Source organism: Hoplias malabaricus, chromosome 11 (genome assembly GCF_029633855.1).
Source record: "Hoplias malabaricus isolate fHopMal1 chromosome 11, fHopMal1.hap1, whole genome shotgun sequence".
Classification (NCBI taxonomy): domain Eukaryota; kingdom Metazoa; phylum Chordata; class Actinopteri; order Characiformes; family Erythrinidae; genus Hoplias; species Hoplias malabaricus.
Window position 1 is genome coordinate 19,715,782 of NC_089810.1, and position 16,912 is coordinate 19,732,693.

The 16,912-nt window shown below is 39.9% G+C and overlaps 1 protein-coding gene across 2 annotated transcripts in view; it reads left to right on the top strand.

Annotated features, from left to right (window-relative positions):
• Nucleotides 1–8,557: 8,557 nt before the first annotated feature.
• tspan9a (tetraspanin 9a) overlaps nt 8,558–16,912 on the top strand; it is a 290,269-nt gene continuing 281,914 nt past the window's right edge. For both annotated transcript variants that reach the window (XM_066684884.1, XM_066684887.1), the window contains exons 1-2: nt 8,558–8,677; nt 11,782–11,976. The gene's annotated coding sequence lies outside the window, so the exon portion shown is untranslated. The remainder of the gene's footprint in view (nt 8,678–11,781; nt 11,977–16,912) is intronic.

Genomic DNA, 16,912 nt, shown 5'->3' on the forward strand with positions numbered 1-16,912 from the left:
TGAAATCACACTGCAGATGGGGTCTTCAGCGTTACCATAGCATCTTTATCAGACCCCTGGTCCGTACACATCAAAGGTATATTTGACTCCCTGCAACAGAGCCATCTAAAAGAAAATAGTCAATTTACCGTGTGTGAGAGCTGTGTGTGTGTGAGAAGGAGAGAGAATTTGAAAGCTAAGTGGATTTATATAAAATGCATCTCATGCCGTTACATGTTCTCCAGCTTAACAGAAGCAGGATCAGAATCAGAATCAGGAGCAGAATGCGCTGCATTCAGGTTAACCCTTAGAAATTTAACTTAGTGCTGATGCCTACAGCAGTTCAGTGTACGTTTTATTAAAATGATAACTAACATGTTGATTTCTGTTTATGACCATGGAACAAAAACTGACCTTTAAAGTGCAAGAGAACGAGATACTGAATATGCATCAAAATATTACGTGTTTTAATTATATTTATTATATATAAAATTAATCTATTCATACATTTTAATCCAGATATGTGACGAAACAGTGAGACAAACCTGGCAGCTGGTTTCATATAGCATGTATTAAATTGTGCCTACCTTCAGACCAAAATTACACCTCCTAATATATGTAAAAGCAGAAGTCGTTTTCCCCCATGGCCTAGGTCTTATTTAAACATACTGTTGAGTGTACAGTTCTGTCTGTAGAAAGAGAAATGACCACATTTTGTCAGTTTATGACATTTAAAACAAACAAAAACAGGCCAAGTGATGCAATAGTCATCCACATCTTGCATTCCAAAAAAAAATAATTGGCACCACTCTGTATGGGTGGGTAGGATGGCTCTCCCTCAACCCTATGACTCAGAGCAATGCTAGCCAACATCACTAACATAACACAATTGGCCGGTGGTGTACTCCTCTAAGCATGTTCAGCTGTTGAATAAGTTGATTCAACAGAGTAATTTTTAAAAGCCATTAAGAATGCAGACTTAATACAACATAGAAAACATTAAATGTACATATTTAAAAGTGATGCATTAAATGTAACAGGCTTGACTTTTTACTTTTTTTATGCTGTTATAGCGTTAGTCAAATACATTTAATGCATCATTTTCAGCCTCATTCAATTTAGTAGAACAGCAAAAGAGGGTTTAAAACTTTTAAAGGTTAAAATGAAGGCCTGTGTGCCCTGTAAAGTCTTGGATCAGTGGTGTTATGATGGGAAAATGAAGCCCCTGAGTTTCTTATCTGTCAGTTTTTGTCTTTCATCTGCCCCAGCCTGCCTTAGCGTGGGTGTTCCTCCACTTTGAAACAGCACTTTAGGAGCCAGGCAAAGCTTTCAATTCCAAATTCAGGCCTATCGTTCCTTCAATACCCCCTGTGATGTGTGTGTGTGTGTATGTGAGAGAGAGAATGAGCTTCGCTCTCACACGCACTCAAGCTGCAGAAACACACTCTTATGACTAATTAAAGGGCTGCTGCTATGTGGAGAAAGACTTGGGAGAGACTCTAGCATCTTTAGTCTCTACAGAATTAATACTCACAGCCCAAGCATATTTTGATGAGTGCTGCATTTGTGTGTACCGCACTGTAACCTCCCCGCAATGAGCAGGCAACTTTATAGATAACTAGCTCACTACGCTAGGCTCTATGAGGATCATTGGAATGGATTCTTGGTGCAGTGTGCTGGCATCATGACTTAAACTCCAGTTTGTTTGTGAGAATGAGCCTCAAAATCACATATAAGCATAAAATCATTGCAGGAAAACTTAAGCTTAACAGCGTTATTGTAAGACCACTACGAGCACGGCATCCTCGCTCCACTCAGTACATCAACATGTGTTCAAAGGCTTCTGTACAGAGGAAAACATAAATGCCTTCTAACTCCGGAATTATTTTACGTGTTATACAGTAATAATAATAATAAGTTTTCATAACAAAATTCAGGAAATATTCTGACAGGTCAACAAAAACTGAGGGAGGCTAATGAGCCCTAACCACAATGGTATATGATGTTTTACTTTCTGAAATTTAAGAGATTTTGATGTAGTTTGTATAAAACATGCTTTATATGCAGTACCCGTCAAAAGATTGGTCACATCTTCTCATTAGTCATTGGTGGAATAGGTCTATTCAGTGTATAGAACTGTGTACCAGCCCCTACCTCCACACAACACAGGTTATGGTCCCAAACACATTAAGAAGGTGAGCAGTTCTACAAATTAACTCTCGACGAGGCCACAGCTGTTCACTGAAAACCGTTCCAGGTGACGACCTCATGAAGCTGACTGAGAGAACAGAGAGAGTGTGTGAAGCTGTCATCAATGTAAAAGGTGGCTACTTTGAAGAATCTAAAGTATAAAACATATTCAAGTTTAACACTTTTTTTACTACATAATTCCATATGTGTTTCTTCGTAGTTTCAATGTCTTCCATATTCATTTACACCGTGACCTGAACTGGATCAGTGGTCACAGGCAATGAATGAATGAATGAATAAATATTCTCTTACAATGTAAAAAATTAAATGAGAAGATGTCCAAAGTTTTAACTGGTACTGTCTGTGTGGAAAATGGCCCAAAACAAAGGACACCCTCCCTGAGTGGGTGTGTCCAAACTTTTGATGGGTACTATTTTACATATATTTTTGCAATGTTACTAGTGGCAAAAATGTTTACATTAGTGCAAGGAGAGACTTAGTGCCTAAGTATAATGTTGCTGTGGCCCACTAAATTTATGGCGGTAAAAAGTTATTACGGTAAAAATACGATCATGAACTGCTCAGCAGGACTACAGAACACGCTGTGCAAACTCATCATGGGAACTACATTTCCTATAATACCCCTGCGTTTTTCAAACCCTGAGCTAACGGTTTCTGTCAGAGCCAATTTAAACTGTATTTTGCACTTGGAGGCTTGGACATTTGTAAATATTTGAAAGAATGTCAGCCGTGCAGTAGACAAGGTCATTATTGCTCATAGCAGTATATTTTGTTTATAGCCAATTAAAATCGTATAACCTTCTAAAATATATATATAAATCACCCCTAAAGCAAACAGTCGGACATTCCCTGCCCACAGAAAATAAACTTAAGAGCATGTACCACCCAACATAAATTTCTCACAGCATGTTCTTTATAAAGAACGTTTATGTTCAGTTCTAGACAATGTCATGTTAAATTGGGAGAAGATTAGTAATAAATTCTTTCACATTTTCAGTGTTGCCCATGTGTATGCCAGAGGAAACATGCTGGGAATATGATAATGGTAGTGAACACACTAACACACACTACTGAGCAATACTTCACACACACTAGGGGCAGTGAACACAAACACGACTCAGCGGCAGAGGAGCAGTTTGGGGGTCAGGTGCCTTACTCAATAGCACTTCAGTCTGGGAGGATTTTTGGATGCTCCAGTCTCAAACTCGCTTCTCTAATCTTAAGACCATGGCTGCCCCAATTCTTTTGTTCTTCATTTAATATGTTCATTTGTTCTGTGTTTATTTGTGCCCTTATTAATTTTCTGTGTAATTACCCTTAATTCCTATATATTTTAGATCTAGCTCTTCAGTTCCCTGAAACAATACATTTTGTCTTTACTCAAAACAGACTTGTGTTACTCAAAATTTTTTGTAGCACTACTAATAGCTGAAATGTTTTGATGTATATAAAGAAATGTGTCACTCCCTAGAAATATTGTAAAATTACCTGCAGGATTAAGTAGATTATATCGATTAAGAACACTCCATTGAACATTCCTCATATAGATGTGCATACATACACTGATCAGCCATAATATTATGACCATGTCCCAGCTCCACTGATTATACATGACTGTACATGGTGGTCTTGTGTTGGTACAAGTGGATCAGACACAGCAGTGCTGCTGGAGTTTTTAAAAACTGTTTACTCACTGTGTACTCTATTAGACCTTGTTGATTCACCTTGCAGATGTAAAGTCAGAGACAGTAGCTCACCTGTTGCTGCAGTTTGTGTTGGTTGTCTTCTAGTCCTTCATCAGTGACAATCGTGTTCTGCCCACAGGACTCTGTCAGGACTCTGACAATGAGGAGTTTAAAAATTCCACAGGAGAACAGGGTGAAAGAGGCAAAAGAGAGTATGCAGAGCAACAGATTGACTACAATGTAACTGCAGATTTACAAAGTGTTCCTGTAAGGTCAGTGGATGGTGAGAAACAAGAAGATACCCATAATGTTATGGCTGATCGGTGTATATGCAGTATGTTGCTGTCTCTTGATTTGATTGCTGTGTATTAAATAGGTGTGTGTGAATATTTGGCTGTAACATCTCAGAGAGCATTGGCCCCTGTGTTAATTCTGTTCTCAGTGAAATGGAGTTTGTGAGTGTATCTGACAGAGCTGGTAATGAGCTGGATGGGAGAAGGGGGTTAGGGCTCAGGCTGCCTTCATTAGCGGCTCATCATGCAGGAGGATGTGGAGGCTGCAGCGGAGCTTTCGCTCACTCGTCTCATAGACATCTGCTGCCAGGAGGCTGCTCTGAGGCCAGACAGGTGGCATCCCGAACCCTCATGGCATTTTTTTTTAGGCAGCCATGTCATTTCGATGATGACACATCATTTCACTGGATCCCACAAGCCCCTCCGCTGAGGATACTGTCCCTGCTATTGCCTCTTCTACACCACAAAGCCCTCACAAGAGACAAGACAGGAGCATGTGTGTGTGTGTCTGTTTGTGTATGTATGTGTGAATACACCAGGAAAATATCACAATGAGGGAACCAAAACCTGTTTACACACTCATATTGTGGGGACACGTCTTCCTTGTACAGTGTGTGCAGAATTATTAGGCAAGTTGTATTTGAGAGGATTCTTTTTATTATTGAACAACAACTTTGTTCTGAATCAACCCAAAAGACTCGTAAATATCAAAGCTTAATATTTTTGGAGGTTGGAGTGGTTGTTTTTAGATTTGGCTATCTTAGGAGGATATCTGTTTGTGCAGGTAATTATTACTGTGCAGAATTATTAGGCAACTTAATAAAAACCAAATTTATACCCATCTCACTTGTTTATTTTCACCAGGTAAACCAATATAACACAGAATTTAGAAATAAACATTCCTGACATTCAAAAACAACTCTAAAAACAAATCAGTGACCAACATAGCCACCTTTCTTTACGATGACACTCATAAGCCACCATCCATAGATTCTGTTAGTTGCTTGATCTGTTTATGATCAGCACTGCGTGCAGCAGCCACCACAGCCTCCCAGCCTCTGTTCAGAGAGGTGTACTGTTTTCCCACCCTGTAGATCTCACATTTTATGAGGGACCTCAGGTTCTCCATAGGGTTCAGATCAGGTGAACAAGGGGGCCATGTCGTTATTTTTTCTTCTTTTAGACCTTTACTGGCCAGCCACGCTGTGGAGTATTTGGATGCATGTGATGGAGCATTGTCCTGCATGAAAATCATGTTTTTCTTGAACGATACTGACTTCTTCCTGTACCACTGCTTGAAGAAGGCGTTTTCCAGTAGGCAGTAGGTCTAGGAGTTGAGCTTCACTCCATCCTCAACCTGAAAAGGTCCCACAAGTCCATCTTTGATGATACCAGCCCATACCAGTAACCCACCTCCACCTCGCTGACGTCTGAGTCGGAGTGGAGCTCTCTGCCCTTCACTGATCCAGCCTCTCGCTCATCCATCTGGCCCATCAAGAGTCACTCTCATTTCATCAGTCCATAAGACCTTAGAAAAATCAGTCTTAAGATATTTCTTGGCCTAGTCTTGATGTTTTATGTTTCTTGTTCAAAGGTGGTCGTTTTTCAGCCTTCCTTACCTTGGCCATGTCCCTGAGTACCGTACACCTTGTTCTTCTTGAGTAACGTTGTAACGTTGCAGCACTGAAATATGGCAAAACTGGTGGCAAATGGCATCTTGGCAACTTCACGCTTGATTTTCCTCAATTCATGGGCAGTTATTTTGCGCCTTTATATTTCAACGCTTCTTGCGACCCTGTTGGCTATTTGCCATGAAACGCTTGATTGTTCGGTGATCACACTTCAAAAGTTTGGCAATTTCAAGACTGCTGCATCCCTCTTATTACAGAGATGCACATCACCCGATTTACTTAATTGGTAGTTGGCTTTCAAGCCTGTACAGCTTGGAGTAGGACAACATGTATAAAAAGGATGATGTGATCAAAAAAATGAATTTGCCTAATAATTCTGCACACACTGTATTAAGCACTAGCTAGTCCCCACAATTCACGCATTGGATTTTAAGGTGAAGACATATTTAGGGTTAAGGTTAGAGCTAATCTAGTAGTACCTATGGTAAACATGATATGCCTCCAGAAAATGGATGGATGTTAATTTAGTGTCCCCATAATATACAGACACAACTTACATGTGTATTATTGTGCATGCTTTTTGTGTGTGTGTGTTTCAAACAGCACCTGTCAGAATGTGCAGTAATCGGAGGATAGGAAGAGCAGCCTTTGCTTTCAGCACACAGCAGCTTGCTTTTTAAAGACATTAATGACTCAATTACCTTTCAACTGACCCTGAAAATCTCTGCATTTACAATTATTTAAAGTAGAGTGTGGTTGGCCCCATTGTTTTTTTTAAATGTAGAGCATTAACAATGAGTTTGTGCCTTATTTCCTGCAGAAATTCTCCATTCAGTCAAGCATTTAAAGAAACGCTGGAAAACAGAAACGATGATTGCATTCAGCCATTAAGATATTAGGGAAGTCAAGTAGTGATGTTGAATGACTTTTATTCTGGATCACAAAAGCAACTTCAACTCCTCTCAAAGGTCCATCACTGTCACTGCTCCACAACCCAATGATGGGGCTGCATTAGACCTCTCTAGTTAACACTTGCCATTAGGTATGATAATCTTAAGCTCATGTGCAGCTGCTCCAGTTTGGTAGATTGTACAAACAGTTTTTGTCTAGTTGAACCCAGTTTGAATTTGCTGCAGTAAAATGGGAAAAACAACTTATTTTGTTCAATGTACTGGTCAAAAATTAAAGAGCATTACACTGTTTTATGGAAGAGATATTTGCAAACTGGTTAATGGTATATGAAGTCACATATTTTTTTCTTGCCATAGAAAAAAGGCAAATAGAAAATCCAAGAAAACAAAGCAGGCTCTTTTAAACTGTTGACATCTGCTGCACATCAGACACTGTGATGTTTACTAGGGCATTTAAAATTACTTCAGGTTAATGACAGCGTAGTTGTGTAAACAAACCTTGCGTTCTGGCTGATGCTGTTGTTTGGGAGCCATTTTCCAACTGTTTACTATCATTTGTCAAAGTAAGCATGATATATGATGCTGGCAATTTATAGTTCAGAACAGATTATTAAAAAGCACTATCAGAGTCTCTCTCTCTCTCTCTCTCTCTTTTTGTCTCTCAAGCTTTCTTACAGAATCACTACCTCTCTCCTTCTCTCTCTCTCTCTCTCTCTCTCTCTCTCTTCTCATGCTCATTTCTCTTTCTCCTTCTCTCTCTCCTCTGCTTTGTAGCATAATGAAAGCACATTTGTCACTCTATGACAATAATGATCTGGTCTTACTCCTGAGCGAGTGCTTTTTAATGCTCGCTCGTGGGAGGGGATTTGGTTTCCACTCTTCGCTGAAAGTCATTTCCAAAGCTTTTCAATTTTTTATTATCCTAATTAATCTGAGTTTATATCAGACAAAAATAGAGCCTGTGAACAGCCATTATGAACAACTCTGCACTTGACTAGACCTGAATGCTTTTTTTATTTATTTATTTGGCAAAATAGTCACAAACCTATGCATTGTTTTGAATAACAGAAAATGGATTGTAGCCTGGAATGCTGCCATCTGAATCTGATTATATCATACGATGGTTTCAGGTAGCTGCACTTGCACAGTCATCTCATGCATTTGGCTCCAGCTGTTGTGTTTAACATTCTCTTTATGCTGCTTTCAGAGGGGAAGAAAAGCTGATATGCACCTCAGCGGCTTCATCAATCTTCCTCAACACATACAGCTCTCAATACAAAGCCATTCTCACAGCATTTGGCAAGTACACTAGGCTTCAATAAGCCTTTGATTGTGGTGGATGTGCATCTGCCTGTAATTATAATAATAGATCTGATAGATTCATTTGCTGTAATTGTTTGATGTGCTATGTGCATCTTGTCTGAAAGAGCACAAGCAATTGTCCCTTTGCTTCATTCATAATTAGGATGATAAAAAAGCCTCATCACTGGGTCCCGCATACACCCGCTTACACAATTCAACAATCATGCATTACAGAAAAATCTAATTTAATCCGTTCAATAAAGACAGCCCTGATTTCTGACCTCTACATGTGCAATTTTAGACACCTCTTGTAATGAGTGTAATGAGTGTATCATGCTACATTTTAGCACTGGTATCTAATACCAGAAATCCCCTAACATAAAAGAATAGTCTCTGATCAAACATTTGGTAATGGCAACAAACCTAGGCTGAGGGGATTCAGAGTGACGCCCCCTGCTGGTCAGGCGTTGAAGCTCGAGGCTGTAAAGGCACCGAATATCTGATAAAGCGCCTGAATATTATGCAGCACGCCTCTGTTTCTGATAAATGAGCTGACAACCCTGTTCATGTCCTCATTTTCTTCCGCAGGGACTCAAGAGAAACAGAAACAAGGAACGGTTTAAAAAAGAAGCAGAGAAGATGGAGCAGGAAAACGGCCGCTGCAGGTGAGCTATATATAGAAAGCCCTTAATGTGATACATCATGCTGGAGAACTGGAGGAGATGAAGCTGGGGCCAGGGCCAGCTGCTACTTTTGCTAATCCACAGTCCTGAGATAGAGAGACGTGTGTATGTCAAACTGGAGGCATGTGTATAGTTAAACACATAAAATGAGTCATAATAACATTTACATTTCAGGTTTTAATGAGTTTTAATATATTTTAGGATGTGTCTTATTTTTTGACCTCTTATTTAGGACCACTAAACCACTTTATTATTTTATACTGCTAACATGCTAGTTAAGCTAAAAGGCTACATAGCTAGTTAACAACAGCAAAAGGGATAATACAAGGAACTACTAAACAAGACAACACCAAGGGAAGCATATAGGCAAAAATGGAATATACCTTAGACCAAGCTTTTTTAAAGGAATGTTTTTATAAAGTGTAAGTTTGCATGGTTTAGTACACTGAGTTTAATCTGATGAGGGGTGTGTTCCGATAAAATAATCCACTCCTCCATTTCCTCCTCTCCCTTTGTTGTCTGGGTGACTACTTTAGCCTAAAATAGATTAAATATGACACACATTCAGTTGGGTTGAAATTTGAAAGAGAACGAAGGTGATTGGGCGTCACGGTGGCGCAGCAGGTGTTGCCTTGTGAAGGACTGGCACCTCCTCCAGGGTGTATTCCTGCCTTGCGCCCAATGATTCCAGGTAGGCTCTGGACCCCCCGCGACCCTAAATTGGATAAGCGGTTACAGATAATGGATGGATGGATTTCTTTTGTTCTTGGCCCCAAGGTTACAGGTTGTTGTGGGCCTAATGAGTCTATTAAAGGTTCATAAAATCTGTATAAGGGAATTTCTCTGTATTATACCTTCCAATATGAGTAAATCACACAGCCCACTGTAAGCACAGAATAGCAGTCATCAGAAACAGAAACTATGATTAAATACATATTGAGTAAAACCATAAATCTCACCACAACAACCCAGGCCTACTACAAGATATAACTCAGTCAACTCACAACATACGTCAATAAGATGGAACTGCTGCAGTAGGGTTCTAGCAGCCAGCAAGAAAAATCTCTTCATCTCCTTTTCTCGGATGAAAAGTTTTTAATAACATTGTTAAAATAGAAGTTTGCTTTTCTCAAAAAATTTTTCTAAAAAATTTCTCAACTTTTCATGCTGCATAACAGATCACACTCTATTTTTAAAGTTAGAGATTTTGAAAAACAGACAGCTCTCTGCAAGCATGTGTCACTGCAGAGAGGGAAACGGGCATAGATTGATGTCAACACTGGGGAAAACTGAATTAATTTTCTTTCACCTTATAATTTTGGTGGAATTCAGCTGCAGGAGCAGTCAGCCCCTCCGTACAGATCAATTCTGCAAACTGCATGGATCTTTTACAAACTCTTTCTCATTTAATGCCAAATTATTGCATTATTTTTATATTATTACCATTCCCTTCCTCTTTCTTGTTTAACTCTTTTGCCTCCTGTTCCTTTTATTTCTAGGATTTTCCTTTATTGCCCCTCCACTCTGATTTTATGAATTTAGACATTTTGGAAATTTAGTACGCTCTAACTGTCACATCAAATTTATCTAAAACAGCCACCTGTCAGGATTGGGCTGATCATCCTAATGAGTATAGCTAGTCAACAGTCAGGAATTTAAATGCAATGTTTAAATAATAAAAATCATAGCTGTGTGTGTGTGTGTGTGTGTGTGTGAAACTTAACCATTGGTGTTAAATAGTAATCATTTAAAAAAGGGCCAACAGTGGCCTAGGTTTATTCCATCTAAACTCATGCTTTAAAATGCACAGTATGAATGGCCTAAGATAAAACCTTCTGATAGAACATCTACAATGCTAAACAGTTGGGAATAAAGAGTGGAATTATAGTTGTACACTTCCAGCTAAGAATTAAAGGTTTTATATCAGTAGTGATGCCAAAAATTCTAGTGGAACTGATGAGAAAGGTCTCATGAGATTTTTCTTTCAGAAATATATCTGAGCCATAAAATTAACTTTGAGTGTTGTTTGATGCTTATAGCATGTGTCGTGTCTATAATAAACTTCTGTTCACCTATTGTTGATTGTTGTATGTTTTGAACCTAAGAGTTCAATGGGTTCACCTGAAGTCTTCATATTACAAATTGTACTTTTAGGAAGAAGTATCAGTTCAGTGGTCCAAAAAATGAATAGAAGAACTCATAACACTCAACACAGCTTTGGTTTTCATAGAAAATCCTCTCCTTTTAGTTAAATGAACTCTTTGGCATTGTGGTAAAGGCACACAGGAAAAGAGTGAAGTGGTGTTTATATTATTCATTCATTCATTATCTGTAAGCGCTTATCCAGTTCAGGGTCGCGGTCGGTCCAGAGCCTACCTGGAATCATTGGGCGCAAGGCGGGATTACACCCTGGAGGGGGCGCCAGTCCTTCATAGGGCAGCACAGACACACACTCACACACTTACACCTACGGACACTTTTGAGTCGCCAATCCACCTACCAACCTGTGTTTGTGGACTGTAGGAGGAAACCGGAGCACCCGGAGGAAACCCACGCAGACATAGTGAGAACACACCAAACTCATCACAGACAGTCACCCGGAGCAGGAATTGAGCCCACAACCTCCAGGCCCCTGGAGCTGTGTGACTTGCACACTACCTGCTGCACCACCATGCCACCCTGTTTATTTCATTTATTTATTTATTTAAAAACCTGATTACTGATCGCCCTGTGAAGGACTGGCGCCCCCTCTAGGGTGTATACCTGCCTTGCTCCCAATGATTCCAGGTAGGCTCTGGACCCACCGCAACCCTGAACTGGTTAAGCGCTTACAGATAATGAATGAATGAATGAATGATTACTGACCTGCAGCAGTCCTCTTATTAAATGTGAAGTCACTGCCTGAAACATAGGCCAAGCTCGCAACTGAAATGGAGATTTTCATTGTTTCTGTCACTGACTTTGTGACCAATACGTCAGAAGAAAGTGGAGATTTCTTAATTCTTCTACATGGAAGACTATCCAGTGCTTTGCAATAACATGATGTGCTCTTGAGTTATTTTAATTAATTTATTTATTTGTTTTAGTGTCCCGAACTCAGTCTGAAAGTAGTGGGTCTTCGCTTCAAGTGGGCGTTCAAATCCCCATCCGCATCCGGTGGCATACTGCTGTCAAATGCTGGGTGAATCTTCAGACGAAGTAGTCCACTCATCTGTGTGCTGGTGCACACCACTGCTCTGGTTCCCTGAAGCCTATCCAGACCTGTGTGGTCCAGGGTTGGGGTAAGCGTTTCACTCACTACACTATTTTACAATTAGGGTTTGCTGTCCCAAGCTCCATTGAATAATGCAGTGTCCTCTCCATCTTGGCATTTAAATGGGAGGCTTAATAGTGAGCTCTTCCACTGTTCCACTGCTCAGAAAATCTAGCCTTTAAACGTCTGGGTTTAGAGCCATAGAACACAATGTGGTACATGAATACAGAGCCAATTCTTGAGGTATTGACAATGCTATCATGTTGTGTTGTCAGGCTTCACCCTATCAATTTCAGCACTTTAATAGCTTGAACAATCCTTTGTTTCCTGTGCATGTTTACAACAGCATCCTCCCTTTGTCCTGAAGTGGATCTTTGGCTTTGTCCTGCATCCATAATTAAAATAATATATATCACCATCTGAAGTTGATGGGTTGTGTTTGCGCACTTATTGTTAAGTGAAGAAATCTGGGGCTACGTTAGCCACAGCTTTGCTTTGACACTTTGATTATATCTATATTTTGATCTAGAGGACACTGCCATCCTTTCATACTGAGCAATGTGCCTTCTCCTAGCAGACAAGCAGAAACAAGGACAGAATGAAGCAAAGAGCCTGTGTACTTGAAAGGCTTTCTGTTTCAATTAACGAGGCCATCTAAGCTGAAGTTCAGCCCCCAACCACATCTCAATGACCTGTCAGCGCTGACAGAGTGCTCGAGCCAGTCTTACACACTGAGCATATCCCACTTGGAATAACCCTCAGTAACTGCTGTGAATGATGCCAGTGTCAGCCTTAAACATTACATGGTTTACTGCAAAAATAATGGTTGAGGTTCATTACCTCCTTCAAAACAACACAGCTTTCATCTCTTGCCTCGACTTGAATAACTGCTTCATTTTCCATGCGTGTTGCATTTTACAGTCCCCTACACTGCATGCAACATAACATATGTCTAACATTAGGACACAACCGATACACACTGTCCAGCCATAACATTAAATTTGTTTCTACACTCACTATCCATTTTATCAGCTCCACAGCTCATACAGGAACACTTTGTAGTTCTACAATCAAAGAGTGTATTTCTTTTATTGCTCTGCATACTTTTTTTTGCCTCCTTTCACATTGTTTTACGGGTCCATGACATAGCAGTTAAGATTTGGGTGGTGGATCATTGTTAGCACTGCAGTGACTCTGATGTGGTTATGGTCTGTTAGTATGGTGGTGCTCGTATGAGAGGATCAGACATGGCAGGGTTGCTCAGGTTTTTAAAAACTGTGCCCTCTCACTATAACTCTCACAATATAAGGCACCTTTAACTTGGACCACCTTGTAGATGTAACATCAGAGAGACCAACACAAACTGCAACAGGTTGAAGCAACAGATCAGCTGCTGTCTCTTTTTACATCTACAAGGTGGACCAAGGTAGGTGTGTGGAACAGAACGGACAGGGAACGGACATTTTTTAAAAACTTGAGCAGCACTGCTGTGTCTGATCCACAGTAACACCTGTTCTAGTGAAAGCAGGACCCTCTACTATGAAAACTGCATATATTCTTAAAGTCAACTTTTTAGGAATATTTCCTGCCAGAAAACTGGGGTCAGTGCCACATGAAACACCCACCCCCCAACTGGCTTGCAGTCAGACAATCGGACAGGTGATGAGGGTCTATATAGGGTCTATATTAGTGCTAATGAACTGTTAAACTCTCACACCCTTGGCTTTTCATATGTAAATAAGCCTTTATTCCCTCATTTATCCTCACTATCGCTGTTCATTTTCAGGCCAATCTACATGGATTTGTGGACTTTTCCCATTCAGGTCTGAGTTTTTCCCTCCAGGATGCCTCGGAAATAACGATTCAGAGATTTTAGTAACACTTTATAAATCACTGCAACCCCCTTCGCTGCTCCATTGTACCTGCGCCCCCCTGGAAGCTCTTTTTTCAAAAAAAGGACAAAAACCATTTCCTCTATAGTCTTGTGAAGCCAGATTGCTTTCACTTCTTCTCAATAGATCTCTCCACAGCCGTGCTGTCTGTCAAGACAGGATGATATCCAATGAGCCTCCACAATGTTTCAGAGAACAATATCTTGACTGTTGGGATTTTGTGCTTTATCGATCAGTGAGGTCACACCATTCTTTTGGTGTTTTTTTTTTTTGGATTGCTGGAGCTGACCAGCAAAGAGGCAACACTGAGGGAAAGTGTGGTAATAAAACTGTCACTTCAAACTGAGGGAGTTTATAATATAAAAACAACATGATAAATCATCTCAACAGCTGTTCTGTCATCAGCTATGAGCATGTGCTAAACGCCCAAGGCCCAGATTCTCAACAGCATCTTAATCATAAGATAATTTTAAGTGATAGAAAGTGTGATCATTTTGATGCTTTCTCTAAAATTTAAGAGTTATCATTGTGCATTTTTGGGAATCCCTGTGAGTAGTTGTACAAAATGAAGAATCCTGTTTAATAGCTTAGGAGACATGGCGGTGCTACATGTAGAGTCACTGCAACACAGCTGCAGGGTGTTGGTGTTGTGGTTTGCTGTATGTGAGCAGTTGGGTTTGTTCTCCATGTGTCTGCATGGGTGTCCTCCAAGTGCTCCGGTTTCCTACCTCAGTTTAAAAATCCTGTATTTTTGTAGGTGTACTGGCTGTGTCACAGGTCCACAGGTGTGAGTGTGTTAGTGACTGGATGAGGGTTTGATGCCGCCAGTCCAGGATTCAAATAACGACAGTCATCTCATTTCTGTGGTGATTATTAGCCAGAATTTATGACACATGATAATTGTTTAACAATATTCAGAAAAGTATAGTTAATAGAAGGGGAATGAAGCACCAGGTAATGTGGGGTATATTTGTAGCATAGATTTCCAATGTATTCAAAAGAGGTTCAATTAGAATATTCCAATAAAACATTCATATTCATTATAATTAGAATTGTGTATATATATAATAAACAAAAATAGTTTTATATTTTTATTTCATAATCTTATAAAAATATATTCCAATTTATTATCACCTTATTTGGTGAATTTTATTGGCAGGTGTCCAAAAACATTTGGGCATATTATGTGCAATATATTTAATCTAAAATGTGCAATGTTTCCTTCTTGTCAGGCACATATTGTTTTTGACACATAGCTGATGAAAGCATCAGTGCATGATCTGAGCACACAAGCGATGGCATCTGTCTCATTAGAAGAGAAATGAGGAGGGTTAGCAGTTTCCAGGCTAGCACTTGTCACTTTTTATCAGTGATCTTTCACTACCTCAGCAACAAATACACTACATTTGCTCTGAAACAAAGAAGGAGACAAGTGACATATAGGAGCAGGCATTCCCTCAGCCTCTAACCACAGAGAAAGACAGATAGAGAAAGGGATGGAGAAAGCACATATGGGGCCACTCACCGAAAGCTAGTTAATTCTTCTTTAAAAGCCTGACTCCCTGTGCTTTCCTCCTCCACAAACCCTTTTCATCAACTCCATCCCTCTCCCTCCCAGTGCCACCCAATAGTGAAGTGAAAACACATTGCAATTAAATCTGCCCTCTCCTCCTTATATTTCCTTTTCTCCTCCTCCTCTTTCTCTGGCTTTGTTTTCTTCCAAAGCCCCTGTCACTCTCTCTGGTCTGGAATATTGCCTGAAAACCCAGTGTGCTGTAGGCTGATATAATCTCACTCCTAATTATTGCTGTTGAGTTGTTGAATTGGAGAAGCAGAAGGCTGCTACACCATGACCTCCTAAATACACAGTGGCAGTCTCAATGGTCAGGCCACATTTTTGGGGTTCCTTCTGTTTAGTTTTTCTATAATCAGTTTAGACCAGCAGTGAAACTCAGGGGCTGCTGTCTGTAAATGTTTTGTCCACACAGATTTTGGAGAACCATTATAAGCATGTTTAAAAGCCAAATCAAATATCCATGCACTGTAACTGGTGGGATGTCCCAAGGGTAAATTAGAAACTTGAAACCAATCACCAAATTAGTACTCAGTTATAAACCCAACCTAAAGAGCTGTTGTGGAATATCTTAATACATCCCGCATTTTTCAGCCCAGGAACAGAACTGTATTGAGTTTCATACTTTTCCAAGTACGAAAATTTGTAGTTACCTGAGTCTAAAATGTTAAGACGATACTCTGTCTGACATCCAAAACATACACACACACACATACAGGCGCCAGCAGTTGTAATCAGCTGTACTTTTTTAAACATACTTTCCTGCAATAAAATTCTTTGTTCTTGTGAAGCACATAAAGTACGCCAGTGTACATCAGCCATTTTTATTTTAGCAAGGTCAGAATATTTTTGACAGCACCTCTGATGAAGCCAAATGGCACACCAAACAGCACCCCAGTTGGAAAAGGCTGGGCTTTATCAACTAGGGGTCACTGGTGATGCCACAGCCATCCGATTTCAGCAGTGCAAGAGGGCTTAATTGGCCTTTGTCCTTGCTATGCGCCTTCGTGGCTGAGTTGCTGTTGTTCCAAATGGATTCCACGATGTTATAATAACACAGACATTTGACTGTGGAATATTTAATAATGAGGACATTTTACAAATGGACTTTGCTGGAATTCACTGAGCTCCTGAGAGAGACCCATTCATTCTGTTTCTAGAAGCAGTCTGCATGCCTAGGTGCTTGGTTTTATGCATCTGTGTATGAATGTGGATTTTAGTATGTTCACATAAGAACTGAGCATAGATTATCACAGCAACAGAAAGTAGTTAAAATTCCAGTTAAATGTTTACTCTAGTTCATAGATGTTCATTAAGCTTTATGGCACCAACAGAAGTGTGTCATGACAACTCCCACAAACACATCTGTAGAGGTTCATTCCTTTAATTGTAAACACGTTCTAGAGTGAAATTGACTAAAACAGCCATTTAAAACTGACCTTTGATGGAACGAGCCTTTACAGTTGTTTGTTACTAGGGCAATTGATTGTGTGAAACTG